Genomic DNA, 16,428 nt, shown 5'->3' with positions numbered 1-16,428 from the left:
GACAGGTAGAGAGAATGAATAGAACCATTAAGAGACCCTTACCAAATTAACAGCGGAGACTGGCGCTAATGATTGGATAGCTCTCCTACCCTTTGTGCTCTTCAGGGTTAGAAACACCACTGGACAGTTTAGATAGACCCCCCTATAAATTACTCTACAGGGGGCCCCCTCCACTGGTAAAAATAGCCTCTGTACATAGTGCTGACATGCTGCTTTCCCAGTCTTTGTTCTCTAGTCTCAAGGTTCTCCAGTGAGTGAGACAGCGAGCGAAAAAGCAGCTCCAGAAGGCCTACTCAAGAGAAGAAGACCTGCTACATTAGATGTCTCCATGCAGAAAACCTTGAGACTCCGGTGGAAAGGCCCTTATCTTGTACTCTTGACCACCCTACTTTCTACCTTTATGGGACCCCTTTTGATTTTGCTTCTGCTTTTAATTATAGGTCCATGTGTGTTAAATAGGCAAGTCACCTTTATTAGAACAAAAATTAGTGCAGTGCGGCTTTTAGTTTTGAGACAACAGTACCGTGCCCTAAAGGATCAAGTATGTCAGGGAGAAGATAGTGTTTAGTTCTAAGATTAGAACTACTAACAAGTAGAAGTGGGGAATGAAAAAGTAAAACGTAAAAACAAAATTCTAGGCCTTTAGGCCCAGGCTTGGGAATGTAACCTTTGTGACTAAATGCTCCAAGGTATGCTAATCATAAAACAGATAGCAACATTCCTCCACCCACCCGCTGCTTCCTGGGTTCAAAGAGTGTTCATTCAAAGAGTGTGCTATTGTTAGGGCTCTTAGAAACTGTCTTGAGAGATAACCTGAACACTTGTGACACTTGTGACACTTGTGACTTTGCACTTCCTTGTGACTCTTAACTGGTATCTTTGGTATTTTCCAACAATGCCCTCCCCACTTCCTTGAGTTGTGGTTTCTTCCTTTAAATACCCCCTTACCCAGCTCCTCGGGGTGCCACTGTCCTCTACCCCTGCGTGGTGTATGACCGTGGGCCTGAGAGTGCTCTTGAATAAAAATCCTCTTGCAGTTTGCAGCAAGACTGTTTCTTGTGTGATTTGGGGTGTCACCTCTCCTGAGTCAGAACATGGGGGAGACCTCACGTTATGGGTCTTTCAGGTATAGTAGCCTAGGCTGGCATTTGTGTTCTCTTAGTGTCTGTATAACATCTGTCCAGGATCTTCTGGCTTTCATAGTCTCTGGTGAAAAGGCTTGTATAATTCTGATAGGCCTGCCTTTATATGTTACTTGACCTTTTTCCCTTACTGCTTTTAATATTCTATCTTTATTTAGTGCATTTGTTGTTATGATTACTATGTGTTGGGAGGAATTTCTTTTCTGGTCCAGTCTATTTGGAGTTATGTAGGCTTCTTGTGTGTTCATGGGCATCTCTTCCTTTATGTTTGGGAAGTTTTCTTCTATAATTTTTTTGAAGATATTTGCTGGCCCTTTAAGTTGAAAATCTTCATGCTCATCTACTCCTATTATCTGTAGGTTTGGTCTTCTCATTGTGTCCTGGACTTCCTGGATGTTTTGAGTTAGGATCTTTTTGCATTTTGCCTTTTCTTTGATTGTTGTGCCGATGTTCTCTATGGAATCTTCTGCACCTGAGATTCTCTCTTTCATCTCTTGTATTCTGTTGCTGATGCTGGCATCTATGGTTCCAGATTTCTTTCCTAGGGTTTCTATCTCCAGCGTTGCCTCACTTTGGGTTTTCTTTATTGTGTCTACTTCCCTTTTTAGGTCTAGTATGGTTTCGTTCATTTCTGTCACCTGTTTAGATGTGTTTTCCTGTTTTTCTTTAAGGACTTGCAACTCTTTAGCAGTGTTCTCCTTTATTTCTTTAAGTGAGTTGTTAAAGACCTTCTTCATGTCCTCTATCATCATCATGAGATATGCTTTTAAATCCGGGTCTAGGTTTTCGGGTGTGTTGGGTTGCCCAGGATTGGGTGACTTGGGAGTACTGTGTTCATATGATGGTGAGTGGTCTCAGTTTCTGTTAGTAAGGTTCTTATGTTTGCCTTTTGCCATCTGGCAATGTCTGGAGTTAGTTGTTATAGTTGTCTCTGGTTGGAACTTGTTCCTCCTGTTATTTTGTTAGCCTCTATCAGCAGACCTGGGAGTCTAGATCTCTCCTGAGTCTCAGTGGTCAGAGTACTCTCTGTAGGCAAGCTCTCCTCTTGCAGGGAAGGTACACAGATATCTGGTGTTCAGACCTGCCTCCTGGTTGAAGATGAAGGCCTGAAACAATGCCTATCCCAGAAACTGTGTTACTTCTGCCTGTCCCAGAAGCTTTGTAGCTTCTGTAGTCCACACTCATCTGTGCATACTAGTCTCTGAGGGATCTGGGACCCAAGATGGCTCCCCTATCTGCCCAGGCTGATTCCTCCCTGGCAGATGCCTGTCCTGGTGGGGCAGGTGCCCAGATGTCTGGAGCCTAAAATAGGGTCTGTCCCAGAAACTGTGTTGCTTCTGCCTGTCCCAGAAGCTGTGTAGCTTCTGTTCTCCTTATTTTTATTTATTTTTTACTTCTTTTGGAGTGGGAGGTCACGAGTGAAGTTGGACATAGAAGTACTGGAAAGGGACTGTGATCAGGGTGCATGATGGGAAACTGAGAGAATTGATAAAAATGTTATGTGGGGGAAAAAACTCAAAGGATCATGCTGCAGGAACAATGAGTAAAATCATATGTTCCATTTTGATAATATGATTAATTTCTTCAGAGTCAAATACACAATTTGTAGCCTCCCACAAGCCTGAAGCAGGCTGAGCCAGAACTTGACCTTGCTGCCACTAAGGAGATTATCTAGGGTGGAACCTTCCTCCATAGATTACTCTATGGTTGAGCCACAGTCACTGTTTCTCTTTAAGATACTGCTACCTGCTGAGAGGACCCCAGGAGCTATTTCTGACACTACACCCTATCCTGTACTTCATCACCTGCAGCTGTTTTCAGGCTCCAAGAATGCATTGGCAGGAATGGGCCTTCCCCCTCCTTTATAAAGCGTGTCTGTCATTAAAAATTTGAACCTTGAGCAGAATAGCATGTCTTGGCTCCATTAATTCTCAACCCGCCTAGGTTCCCTCTTTTCTTTCAGCTCCAGGTTGCCTCCCAGGCTCGAACCTGGACATGTGAGCCACTGGCCGGCTCACAACAACAATTTAATTTCTTCTATTGATAAACTTAGAATTCAAATATATATCCTTTTGTTTGTGAAAAAGATATGCCATTGAAAATATAATAAGTTGAATCTAGTGTAATTCTATCATCTCTAACCTCTACTTGGAGTTCTTCATATTTATGTTATATTTTCCTATTCAGTGTCTCACCTTTATGGCTGAAAAATAATATTATGAAAAGATATTTATTAAGCATTGTTTTATAACATACACCTTTCGGATTCCCCATGTACATTCTTTGGATATGATGTACTATTTAATAGCACAATTTACTCATATCAATTTCTGAATGTACCTATATATTTTATATATGCATATATTTATACATATACGTGTATTTGATGAATCATTCATTCAGTTTTTTTTTCTTACAATAAAAGAGGTAAATAGATTACAGCCTGGAAAAATACTCTCTCCTCAAACACCCAACCAAAGCAACTCAGGGAGAAAAATATTTGTTTCAGCTCACAATTCAAAGGTCTCATTTCTTTTTTTTTTTCCATTTTTTATTAGGTATTTAGCTCATTTACATTTCCAATGCTATACCAAAAGTCCCCCATACCCACCCACCCCCACTCCCCTACCCACCCACTCCCCCTTTTTGGCCCTGGCGTTCCCCTGTACTGGGGCATATAAAGTTTGCAAGTCCAATGGGCCTCTCTTTCCAGTGATGGCCGACTAGGCCATCTTTTGATACATATGCAACTAGAGTCAAGAGCTCCGGGGTACTGGTTAGTTCATAATGTTGTTCCACCTATAGGGTTGCAGATCCCTTTAGCTCCTTGGGTACTTTCTCTAGCTCCTCCATTGGGAGCCCTGTGATCCATCCATTAGCTGACTGTGAGCATCCACTTCTGTGTTTGCTAGGCCCCGGCATAGTCTCACAAGAGATAGCTACATCTGGGTCCTTTCGATAAAATCTTGCTAGGGTATGCAATGGTGTCAGCGTTTGGATGCTGATTATGGGGTGGATCCCTGGATATGGCAGTCTCTACATGGTCCATCCTTTCATCTCAGCTCCAAACTTTGTCTCTGTAACTCCTTCCATGGGTGTTTTGTTCCCACTTCTAAGGAGAGGCATAGTGTCCACACTTCAGTCTTCATTCTTCTTGAGTTTCATGTGTTTAGCAAATTGTATCTTATATCTTGGGTATCCTAGGTTTGGGGCTAATATCCACTTATCAGTGAGTGCATATTGTGTGAGTTCCTTTGTGAATGTGTTACCTCACTCAGGATGATGCCCTCCAGGTCCATCCACTTGGCTAGGTATTTCATAAATTCATTCTTTTTAATAGCTGAGTAGTACTCCATTGTGTAGATGTACCACATTTTCTGTATCCATTCCTCTGTTGAGGGGCATCTGGGTTCTTTCCAGCTTCTGGTGGAATCACCATGCCTGACCTAAAGCTTTACTACAGAGCAATTGTGATTAAAAACTGCATGGTACTGGTATAGAGACAGACAAGTAGACCAATGGAATAGAATTGAAGACCCAGAAATGAACCCACACACCTATGGTCACTTGATCTTCGACAAGGGAGCTAAAACCATCCAGTGGAAGAAAGACAGCATTTTCAACAATTGGTGCTGGCACAACTGGTTGGTATCGTGTAGAAGAATGCAAATCAATCCATACTTATCTCCTTGTACTAAGGTCAAATCTAAGTGGATCAAGGAACTTCACATAAAACCAGAGACACTGAAACTTATAGAGGAGAAAGTGGGGAAAAGCCTTGAAGATATGGGCACAGGGGAAAAATTCCTGAATAGAACAGCAATGGCGTGTACTGTAAGATCGAGAATTGACAAATGGGACCTAATGAAACTCCAAAGTTTCTGCATGGCGAAAGACACCATCAGTAAGACAAAAAGACCACCAACAGATTGGGAAAGGATCTTTACCTATCCTAAATCAGATAGGGGACTAATATCCAACATATATAAAGAACTCAAGAAGGTGGACTTCAGAAAATCAAATAACCCCATTAAAAAATGGGGCTCAGAACTGAACAAAGAATTCTCACCTGAGGAATACCGAATGGCAGAGAAACACCTGAAAAAAATGTTCAACATCCTTAATCATCAGGGAAATGCAAATCAAAACAACCCTGAGATTCCACCTCACACCAGTCAGAATGGCTAAGATCAAAAAATTCAGGTGACAGCAGATGCTGGCATGGATGTGGAGAAAGAGGAACACTCCTCCATTGTTGGTGGGATTGCAGGCTTTTACAACCACTCTGGAAATCAGTCTGGCGGTTCCTCAGAAAATTGGACATAGTACTACCGGAGGATCCAGCAATACGTCTCCTGGGCATATATCCAGAAGATGCCCCAACTGGTAAGAAGGACACATGCTCCACTATGTTCATAGCAGCCTTATTTACAAAAGTCTAATTTCTAAGGGCAGGGAAGTCTAGGCTACAGGAGGGTGAAGCAGCTGGGAACACTGCATGCACAGCCAGAAAGCAGAGCAATGATGCTTTTGCTAGCATCTTTTGAACAGTGCAGGAACCCTAGCCAGGAAATGAACATCCCCCATGGGCAGGTCTTCTACCTCAGGCTACCTAACTGAGATACTGCTTCACAGGCATGACTAAGGTACTGTTTTCTGGGGGATTCTATAGTTTATCCTCATGACAATTGAGATTAATCAGCACACTAAATTCCTATAATCTTTGCTCCTCCAGCTTTGCTCCTTAGCCACCTTGAATGTTAGCTTTGCCCTTTTGCAAAGGAGGTCCATTTCAGTTTCTGGAATAAGTCCAGATCCTTCCCCAATGTCCCCTTTGCTGTTGTCATTGCTTGAAATACTCTTTGCTAGGCTAATTTGTACATAATTTTTAGAACCCATCTTAATTATCTCTTCAGGAACCATTTGTCCTTCCACTTGAGTAAGTCCAGTGTATTTTGCTTTAAAAAGCTTCTAACAGCTGGACTTTTCAAGGTTAACAAACATGAGATTATTTCCAAATATAACCAAGTCTATAAGTTAGCTGTCAACTTATTATTGATTAACTTTTTTCTTTTTCTTTTTGAAATGGTGTTGAATACATTATCATTTTTTTCTTCTTCAATAATAGTTCTTTATTTCCAGTGTTGAATTTGTTATGTTTGCTTTATGGTGATTTCTATTTAACTTTCTTAAAGTGTTCATAATTTTAGTCTTGTTTTTAAATAAGTTGTCATTTACATTTTGGTTTTATTTATTTATTTTATTTTATTTTTTATTGGGTATTTATATCATTTACATTTCCAATGCTATCCCAAAACTCCCCCACACGCTCCCCCACCCACTCCCCTACCCACCCACTCCCACTTCTTGGCCCTGGCATTCCCCTGTACTGAGGCATATAAAGTTTGCACGACAAATGGGCCTCTCTTTCCACTGATGGCTGACTAGGCCATCTTCTGATTCATATGCAGCTAGAGACAAGAGCTCCAGTGGGCAGGGGGTACTGGTTAGTTCATATTGTTGTTCCACCTATAGGATTGCAGATCCCTTCAGCTCCCTGGGTACTTTCTCTAGCTCCTCCATTGGGGGCCCTGTGATCCATCCAATAGCTGACTGTGAGCATCCACTTCTGTGTTTGCCAGGCCTTATTTATTTATTTATTTATTTATTTATTTATTTATTTATTTATGTGCATGCATGCATGTGCCAGAGCATACATATGGAAGTCATAAGACAACTTTGTAGGAGTCATCTTTGACCATGTGAATCCCAGAATGGCACTTAGGACATCAGGCTTGGTGGCAAGTACCTTTACCTAGTTCACTGGCCCTAGATTATTATTAACTATTACCCCATTGTTTGGCAAATTACACATATAACTTACATATATACTAAATACTTACATATATACATATATACTAAAATGTAAACAAAATATGCAGTTAAAGTTTAACAACTCATTATTGAACAAACATCTATGTACCCACAAGCTACTTCTCAAAGTAACCACTATCCCGATGTATGAAAGAAAAGGTTATTTGACATTTTTGCTGCTTATACATACTTAAATTATATAGTTTAAAATTACTTATCCTTAAAATCTATATGTACAACCAAATTCTATGTATTTTCCATGGCTTGTTTTTTAATCAACATTATGCTTTTGGGCATAATAAATTTTGGGTATACTTGCAGATCATTTATAAATTCTATTTATTTATTCTATATTAATTCAATAGAGTTACTACCAAGTGCATAGTTTGGGAGGCATATATGTAGGTATATGTGTACATGTTTGCTATTAGATACACGTACCCATAATTGTATTGAGTCTGTGTATTATTAATAGCTCCAATTTTAGTGGCTAATGACAAACTTTATAAAATATTTCCTCTAGTAATATGAAAATATACATTTTATTTTGTCAGTGTTTGGTACTGTTAGATTTTTGCTTTTTTGCCTATCTTGTAGAGAAGTATGGCTTTGATTTGCATAACTGATTACTACAGGGGCGGCTTCATAACTTTTATATATTTAATCATGCTCATATGTTTTCTTAAGCTACTGGCTTAATCTGTACAGAATCTTCAGAGTACAAGTGTTTTCTGTATCTTCATTCAGAGTCTTGGGCTTTTCACAACCACACGATCTCTCAGTTCCCAGGATCTTGCGATCTTCCATCAGGTCCCTTGTGTGTGATCCACAGATGACTGAAAGAGGAAATGAAGGAAGAGGAGGGTCAAGTAGAAAGCACAAGTCTGACCTGCAAATGCTTCTTACCAGTCATTTCTACATTTGAAGCCAGGTGCCAAGTACGTGGTCCATTGGAAATGTGTTTTGATAATACTTACAATAAAAAGGCTGTGGAATCCATCAAGCACATGGACATACACACCATATTCATGATTACATTATCCTCTATTATTATGTTAAGATATAGATTCTCATTTTATACTTAAATTTTTAAAAATCAGTTTGGAGTTAGTTTTGGATATGGTATCACTTAGGCATCCAAGTTCATTAAAAATGTTATATGCATAATTGTGCCAGCACCATCCTGAGTAAGCTGTCCTTGTATTTATCTGCAGTAGTACCTGCTGTAGGTCTAGAGTGGGTGAGTCTACTCCTAGGTGCTTAGTTCTTTCCAGTAGCTCACTGTGTCTCTCACAATGTCAATACTACACATCAAGAGGTATTAATATATATTTTCTTTTAAAAAAATGCTTCTAATCACCTCATTGGTCCTGGGTTGAAACATTTCAGCACTGTACATTTCATGTCTTTATAATGAGCAGAAAAATGGACTAATAGGGTGGATGATGGGCTGGCATTAGTTTATAAAAGGTATTGTTTTAAAATTCTTTCTTCCTCCCTTGCCCCACCTCTCCCTCCCTCTACCTCTCTCTCTCTCTCTCTCTCTCTCTCTCTCTCTCTCTCTCTCTCTCTCTCTCTCTCTCATTCTTTCTTTCTGTGTGTATGTTTATTGTGTGTATGACATGTATATGGAAGCCAGGGAACAACTTTCTGGAATCAGTTCTTGATTTCCGCCATGTGGGCCAGGTCTCTGGGATTGAACTCAGTTTGTTAAACTTAGAGTCAAGCAATCTTACTAGATGGGTCATCTTACAAACCCTGAAAGGCAGTATGGGAACTACTACAGAGCATTTGTATTTTAAGTGATGATTTTTTTCTTTGAAATAGTAAAGGCGTTTACCATTTTTACCATTTAACAATTGTAGAATATTAAATTATAAAAAATAGAATATTAAAATACAAAGGCTGTGTATGTCTTTTATCCAGGAGCATAAATGGTCTAAGTGGGAAGGAGCCCCATGCTGGGATTTTTTAATAATATTTTTACAGCATGTCTGACTAATGATAATCCCTTCTTCCTTTTTTAATTGAGTATTTGGGAATTTCACATCATGCACTTGGTTTTGTTCACTTCTCCATCCTCCTATGTCTGCTTTCCCCTGTTCTCCCCGCCCCCCCAAAACCAAGTCCATTTTGTATTGTCCATATACTTAATGGAGCATAGGTAAACTCCTATTGGCAACACTTGCAAGGGACAGTGAGTCTTTCTTCAATTGTACCCTGCCAGAACCCATGAATTGTGGAGAACCCCCACCCTGGTGCTACCAATAACCACTTCTTAAACTCTTTCTGCAATACTAATGATAGAATTCTCTCAGACAAATTGTATATTGTTTAAAAATAACAATTTAACACATAAAATATTTAGTAAAAGTTCTCTTGAGAAAAGTTTTGCTTTTCTCGTTTTCCTATTTGCTTTGTCTTTTACTTTCATTTGATGTTTTTTTCAATGTCAAAGCAAGAGGTTTATTTTCTGGTGTGTCAGGGTCAATCCTCAATCAGTCCCTGGAGGTGAGTGATGAGAAAGCCACTCTGATGGCTATTACAAGCAGTTTTTATACTTTTTAGGGGCACAGGTTACATCAGCAAGGTTTCAATTCAAACTTATTAGCTAAGCATATTGACCTTTAAATTCATTGGCTAGCAAGCATGACATGCATTTGAACTCTACCTGGGACTTTCCAGAGGGTCAGGTGACTGTCAGTGCATTCTGAGAATTTTTTACTCAAGAATGATCCTGTGGTTGGAGGATGGGACTTGCCTAGCTTTGACCTCAGGTGGAAGGGGGAAGCTGTAAGGAGAGTGTGGGACTGGAAAAAGCCCTTAGGGTCTCTCATTTCCCCCTTTTCTTGTACAAGCTCCAATCCTGGAGCTATGCTCAGGGGTCTTGGGTAACTAACTCATATTCTTCAGGTCCCGTCCTCAGGGTCTCATATTGTTGGCCCAGGACCATCAGCTGCACTGCTCCTATTGTAACTTTTATGAAAGCTCTAGGTGCTGGAGCCACTGTTGCCGAGCCCAGGCCACACTGCTTCTGCTCGCCCCCCATCGTGCACTAGCGGTCTCAAAAGATTCAAAGTCCAAGATGGCAACCCTCAAGGACCAGCTGATTGTGAATCTTCTTAAGGAAGAACAGTCTCCCCAGAACAAGATTACAGTTGTTGGGGTTGGTGCTGTTGGCATGGCTTGTGCCATCAGTATCTTAATGAAGGACTTGGCAGATGAGCTTGCCCTTGTTGACGTCATGGAAGACAAACTCAAGGGCGAGATGATGGATCTCCAGCATAGCAGCTTCTTCCTTAAAACACCAAAAATTGTCTCCAGCAAAGACTATTGTGTAACTGCGAACTCCAAGCTGGTCATCACAGGGAGGCCGTCAACAAGAGGGGGAGAGTTCCCAACATTGTCAAGTACAGTCCATACTGCCAGCTGCTGATTGTCTCAAATCCAGTGGATATCTTAACCTACGTGGCTTGGAAAATCAGTGGCTTTCCCAAAAGCCGAGTTATTGGAAGTGGTTACAGTCTGGATTCAGCTCGGTTCCATTACCTGATGGGAGAAAGGCTGGGGGTTCACGCGCTGAGCTGTCACGGCTGGGTCCTGGGAGAGCATGGCGATTCCAGTGTGCCTGTGTGGAGTGATGTGAACATTGCTGGTGTCTCCCTGAAGTCTCTGAACCCAGAACTGGGCACTGGTGCAGACAAGGAGCAGTGGAAGGAGGTTCACAAGCAGGTGGACAGTGCCTACAAGGTGATCAAGCTGAAAGCCATTAGCCTCTCTGTGGCAAACTTGGCCAAGAGCATAATGAAGGACCTTAGGTGGGTGCATCCCATTTCCACCATGATTAAGGGTCTCTATGGAATCAATGATGATGTCTTCCTCAGTGTCCCATGTATCCTGGGACAAAATGGAATCTCGGATGCTGTGAAGGTGACACTGACTCTTGAGGAAGAGGCCCGCCTGAAGAAGAGTGCAGACACCCTCTGGGGAATCCAGAAGGAGCTGCAGTTCTAAAGTCTTCCCCGTGTCCTCGCACTTCACTGTCCAGGCTGCAGCAGGGATTCTAGGCAGACCACACCCTTCTCGTCTGAGCTGTGGTTAGTACAGTGGTGTTGAGGTGGTGTGGAGAAACATCTCACTCCCCACAGCGCTGCCCTGCTGCCAAGTGGTACTTGTGTAGTGGTAACCTGGTTAATGTGACAGTCCCACTGTCTCTGAGACACACTGCCAACTGTGCAGAATTCCATTACCCTGTGAGCCTGCTGCATTGCTGCCCTGCGCACCCTCACCAAACATGCCTAGGCCAATGAGTTCCCAGTTAATCATAACCTGGCTCCAGTGTGTACGTCCATGATGCATATCTTGTACATAAATGTTGTACAGGATATTTTATGTATTATATGTGTCTGTAGTGTGCATTGCAATATTATGTGAGATGTAAGATCTGCATATGGATGATGGAACCAACCACCCAAGTGCCATGCCAATGAAAACACCAAATAAACCTTGAACAGTAAAAAAAAAAAACAAAAAACAAAAAACAAACAAACAAACAAACAAAAAAAACAAAAAAGAAAGATCTAAGCTTGTTCAATATGCAAGGTCCAAAAGTCAACAATAGCAGGAGAACATATCCTAACACGGCGGGTATAAGGGTAGCTAACCAAAGGGAGGAGTTACACCAAGACTTGAACCAGCCCTGACTCTGTTCTTTCCTCCCCTTGGCTAGCCCTTCTCTTACTTTGGCCACTGAATCTTTAACTACACCCAGAATGGTCCGTGCTTCCCAATGTTTCACACTCCCAGGTAGCACAGAAAAAGTGGTTGGACCCCCAACACTGATGGGCCTGCTGCTGGCATCTCCCATCTCAGGGGCACACATATATGGGGCTTTCTTGCAGGACACTCCTCAACTTCGGGTGTCCGCACCCTAAGCTCCACCCTCCAAGACTGCTTCTGGGATATAATTTAGATTCACAACTCCTGTGTCCCTCAAATTTGGGTAATTTCTCCCCCACTGTCTCTAGGGTGGGGATATCTCAGGAGTCAAGGCCCACTGCTAACTTACAGAGATCAAAGACAAGGTTCGGCCACCAGATATGAGGTGGATATCCCTCTGTGGATCAAGCTTCATCCCCAGTGGCTGAGAGTACTTGCCATGTCATTTTGGTAGGGTTGTGGAGGTTGCTGAGGCTCAGAGTTGGAAGATACATCATAGCCATCTCATGGTTTCTCTGGCCTTGCAGAAGCAGGTTACTCGGGTGTCTGGCTGCTATCCAACACCAGGAATGGCCCTTTCCACTTTGCTTCTAAGTTTTCAGCACGATGTCTCTTAATATATATCCAATCTCTAAGTTGTTACTTGTGTGGAACCTCTGGGGTGCCTGTATTATACAGGGCACTAAGCTTAGGCCACAATTCCTGGTGACTGATCTGGAAAGCTTGCAATGAAGCCATAAGATCCTTGTCAGCCTGAAAAGTCACTCTGGGGGTATCAAGAGCCAGGACCAAGGGAGTGTGGGTCCCATACAGGATCTCAAAATGGGTCAGGTTAAAATGGTAGGGGGTGTTCCAGGCTTGGAACAGGGCCAGGGGAAGGAGCACCACCCAGTCAGTGCAAATCTCCAAGGACAAGTTAAGGTCTCTTTTAGGGTTCTGTTCATTCTACCTGTCCTGATCTCTGGAGACAGTACACACAATGAAGCTTCCAATTAGTCCCCAATATCTCTGCCAATCCCTGTCTTACCTTAGAGACAAAAGCAGGACTGATGTCCAATCCAATTACCTTGGGGACTCCGAACCTTGGAAAAATTTCCTCCAATATCTTCTTGGCTACCACAGTAGCTGTTTCCTGCTTGGTGAGGAAAGCTCCAACCCATCCAGAGAAAGTATCCACAAACACTAGAAGGTGTTTATAACCATATTTTCCTGGTTTAACTTCTGTAAAATCGACCTGCCAATGTACTCCAGGCCGTTCTCCCCTAGGTCTTTTGCCTTGTTTACTCTTGGCCACATAAGCATTCACTTGCTGGCATAACTTACACTGTTCTACTGTATCTGGCTAAAACCCTGAGGTCCATTACATATACCTTAGATCCCTTGACTGCTTGGATGAGTTTCTTATCCCCTAAATGAGTCCATCTATGCATTTGGTCAAGTAAGTCTTTTGCTTGCTTTCTGGGGAATATAGTTTTCCCTTCTTGTGTGTGCCATTGGCCCTCCTTCTCTAGGTAATAGTTGGTAGGGTGGCTAGCAATCTGAGTCCTTTCTTTTCCTGTATATCTTTAGTGAGGTCATCCCTTAGTCCAGTTCCATCCTCAGTGGGTGTCCCTTGCAGGCCCATAACCGGGATAGGCTCCTGTATAGCCACTTCTCAAGTTACTTGATTTGCCTGGTTATTGCCTTGGGCCACTGAGTCTCTTCACTTCTGATGTCCTGGGCAATGAATAATACAGTTGACAGCTTCATCAGGGCATCCAAGAGATCCAAGATTTTCTTCTTGTTTTTTAAATTTCTTTTCCCTCTAATGTGAGCAGTCCTCTCTCTTGGTATACAGCCTCATGGATGTGGGCTGCGACAAAGGCATACCTGCTATCTGTGTAGACATTAATTTTCTTGCCGGCCTCATGTTCCAAGGCTTTGGTGAGAGCAATTATCTTCTCTTTTTGCACCAACATGTGGGACTGGGGGGTAGAGGTTCAGCCCAGATGATATTTGTGCCATCCACCACGTCAGAACCCACTGGTCTTTGACCTTCCTGGAGAAAACTGCTCCCATCTGTAAACCAGGTAGCCTCAGCTCCCAGCAGGGGTCAGTCGGAGGGGTCTTTCCTCCACCCAAGGGCTCTCCTTTGGGACTAGTTAGTTGTGATCTATTGGGCAAGAAGTGTATCTGGGTCACCATATTGGAGAGTAAGTTTTGCTCCAACAGAGGGTAGGACAGTCTGGGATGACCATAAATAAATGGAATACCCATCCCATCCCTAGGTTCACTGTTCTTTGGGTAGTCCACAAATGCATTTTGTTGCCAGTGGCTCCTTGGACCCAAGATTTTTTTTCTTGGAAATGGGGCCATTGGCTTGGAAGAGGATCAAGTATTGAGCCCCTGCGTCCACAAAGAATTGAGTGGGTTTCCCCTCCACTCTCAGAGTTACCCTGGGCTTGGGGCGGGGGTCCGAACCCTATCTCCTCTAATCACTGTCTTCACCCAGGGATAACACCTTCACTATTATGGGATGCTTTTCCCAAGGCCTGAGATTTCCCACCCTAGCTTCTGTTTGTTGGGGCACTCTCAGGCCCAGTGGCCTTGCAATATGCTTGTTGATCCTTTTCAAGAAGTTTTCTTTCTCTCTTTGATTGGAGTTTCTCTTCTCTGCTTTCCCTAACTTCTGTAGCCAAGATTCTCTGTAAATTCCTTTCTGGCTGCTTTTCTTTTTTCTTTCTTTCTTTTTTTTTTAAAATCTACCTTTTGTCCTCTTCCTTCCTCTTTCTTTACTCCTTCCACTCCTTTGTCTCCCTGTTATGGTAGACTTTTCCAGCAACTTACACTAAATCACTCAATGACTTATCCTGTAGTCCCTCTAGCCGCTGGTGCTTTTTCCTGCTATCTTTACTACCCTGGTCTATAAAAGCCATAGTCACAGTAGCTTTGAGCTCCTCAATGCTGTGGTCATAGGGTGTATACTGATGGAATGCCCCCATAAGAAAGGAAATAGGCGACTCATCTGAACCCTGACTAACCTCACATACCTTCTTTAAATTTGTGGGTTGTCATTGAGATCTGTCAATGGAGCTTGGTGGTAGACCTTTAGGTGCTCCTTACCTTTTGCTGTATTAAAGCCCCAGTCAGGTCGAGTCAGAGGAAATCAGCTGTCGACCACAGCCTGGTCAATTGATAGTGCCCCTGTGTCTGAGGGGACATTGTTTCTGGCTTCTGGCATTATCCTCTCTCACTCTTCAGTTGTGAAGAACACTCTCATTAGTTGTTGGATATCATCCCAGGTAGGCTGATGAGTAAATAAAACAGTCTCAAAGAGATTAATCAGCCCCTTGGGGTTATCTGAAAAGGGGCGGGGTGTTGGGCCTTCCAGTTGTACAAGTTGGCCATAGAGAAGGGCCAATACTGCATGGCATGGTTGCCATCCTCATCTATGGGCTGTAGGCTCAGAGGGGGAGGGCCACTGTTGTATCCGGTGAAGTAGACCTTTTGCTTCAGGTCCCCATGGCCGGTCCCAGTTCTGAGGGTCTCTCTCCACCCTCCCCCCTTGCTGGGGCTGGAGGAAGGGGAGGGGGTAAAGGGACACTGGACGAGGGCTCAAGGGAGATCCTTGATGGGGGGCCATGAGAACTGGGGCCATGGTAGGGGGTAAGGGAATCAAGGATCCATCAGTAGCAGATCCACTCTGTGATGGAGGATGGTTTTTACAAACTCGTTGGTCTCTACTAGTTCTTCTTTGTTGTGTCCGGCCAGCAGACCACAACCTGGGTTCTAGCCTGGAAAGGCATTTTGGAAACCTGGAAGAGAAGAGGGGCTAGGTGGCGAGAGAAAGGAATGTAGCTAAGACAGTTACTCTGATCAAGGCTCAAATTTTATTGTTGCGACACTAGTTATGAAGGAAGGGGGAGGGGACCCGATTCCCGCCGAATAATCTCTGGTCCAGTAGAAAGGTGCACGTGTGTGGCTCCGCAGGTTCCAGCAGTGGGCGTGGCAGAATGAATGAGCAGGAAGCTCCACCCCTGAGCAAGCAGGTTTCAGGCTGGGGGAGGGGAGACTACATCTCCTCCCTTTTATTAACAAAATTTAAAAAAAGAAAAAGCTGGCCTGAGGGGGGAAAATTATCTATGCTCAATAGTTCTGCCTGGAATCTAGGGCTAAAGAAAAAACTTGCTTTCATGGGATTCCTTAACTTTTCTTATGGTAAACTGTATAAGGCTAAGACTGTCCTTTCTTTTCTTAGTAAACAACTAACTGAAAAGCTGGAGCTGTAGGCTCTGACTTTATAATGCTAATTAGTACTTCCTAGGTAACTTTCTAGTTGAATTTTAAGTAGGGCGTTGGAACTCTGGCTAAGTTTGACTGAACAAATGTGAAATACACTATAACACTAAGTTGATATTCCTCCGCATTTTTGGATGATAGGTGGGAAACAGGGAGAAGGAGTTCGACCGGCTCTTGTAGTACAAGGCCAATTGGCTTTTTTATTTGGGTGGGAGGCAGTGAAGGGCTTGCCCTTTCAATAGTACGTCTCCAATCTCTCTCCCCCCTATTAATTAAGTTAAATAAGGCAACGCTTAACTGAGGTGATCAAATGATTTTCTCATCCGTAGATGAGTGGGCTTTTAACCTTGGCTTGGGTGGACATGGACCTGATTCCTCCCGTGGGTACTGATAAGACCCACACCTGTGGCTCTCG

General features: G+C 42.9%; 1 pseudogene; it reads left to right on the top strand.

Annotated features, from left to right (window-relative positions):
- On the top strand, positions 10,004 to 11,510 carry Gm11814 (predicted gene 11814; annotated as a pseudogene).

The sequence above is a fragment of the Mus musculus genome, chromosome 4 (genome assembly GCF_000001635.26).
Source record: "Mus musculus strain C57BL/6J chromosome 4, GRCm38.p6 C57BL/6J".
NCBI lineage: Eukaryota > Metazoa > Chordata > Mammalia > Rodentia > Muridae > Mus > Mus musculus.
Note: the sequence above shows the minus strand (reverse complement) of the source record. Positions and strands in the feature narration are given on the sequence as shown.